This window comes from Hylobates moloch, unplaced genomic scaffold (genome assembly GCF_009828535.3).
Source record: "Hylobates moloch isolate HMO894 unplaced genomic scaffold, HMol_V3 SCAFFOLD_7, whole genome shotgun sequence".
Taxonomy (NCBI): Eukaryota; Metazoa; Chordata; class Mammalia; order Primates; family Hylobatidae; genus Hylobates; species Hylobates moloch.
In genome coordinates this window covers 20,203,070-20,203,901 of record NW_026652282.1, presented here as the reverse complement: position 1 = coordinate 20,203,901, position 832 = coordinate 20,203,070, and the positions used below count along the sequence as shown (strand labels likewise).

At 72.2% G+C, this 832-nt stretch overlaps 1 protein-coding gene across 1 annotated transcript in view; it reads right to left on the bottom strand.

Moving 5' to 3' along the window:
• Positions 1-541, bottom strand: part of PTCHD1 (patched domain containing 1) — a 70,203-nt gene extending 69,662 nt beyond the window's left edge. Inside the window, exon 1 of the mRNA XM_032756683.2 lies at positions 327-541. The gene's annotated coding sequence lies outside the window, so the exon portion shown is untranslated. The remainder of the gene's footprint in view (positions 1-326) is intronic.
• Between the last annotated feature and the right edge of the window lie 291 nt (positions 542-832).

The window sequence follows — 832 nt, the reverse complement described above, 5'->3', positions numbered from 1 at the left end:
GCCCGCGGCGGCGGCGACGGCGGCGGCGGCGGCGGCGAGACCCTGAGCTCTCCCGGAGCCGCGGCACCACCATCGGGGAGTCCCGCGCCGCGCCTCGGGAGGGTCCCCTCGGGCCGGAGACACGCCCTCCTGGCCGCGGCCGCGCCCTCCCGGAGAGCCCCCCAGCTTGGCGGCCTCTGCGCCGCCCCCACTCCGCCCTACCGCGTGCGCCCTCCCCACCGCCCGCCGCCTCCCCGCCCGGGGGGCTCCGCGCCGCGCGGCCGCGTCCCCTCTCAGCGCGGGCGGGGCCTGGGGTAGCCCCCGCGGCTCGTCATGACCCCACTCACCCGACCCCCAAGGCCAACGACGGGGTGGCGCGGGGAGCGGAGACGGCGCTATAGCCAGGAGACTCTGCGCGCCAGCCCAGGAACACGAGGACGGAGAATTCCAGGCTACACCCAGTCCCCTCCCCTCCCTTCGCTCCCCTCCCCCGGCCCGGCCCGCCGAGCTCGCTCTCCCCTTCTCTGCCCTCCTCCGGGAAGACCCAGAGATAAATAAAGAAATGGCCCCGATTTTCCAAACAAAAAGTAAAGAGTTCTCCGGAGGGGGGAGGGGGCGGCTGTCGGGCGGACCCGCTCAGAGCCGAGTCTCTCCAGAGGCTGAAAGGAGCAGGCTGAAGACTGCGTGCGTCCCGGCTCTCGCCAGGCTCAGGTGGTGGCGCGCACTGGCTGGTGCCGAGAGGGGGTGGGGAGCGAAGACGCTCGAACGTGGAAATCACGCCTCCTCCCAAATAAGAACCGTTTACAATACCCCCAACACTGCAGCTTCGGCGGGACCACGGGGTCCGGGTGTG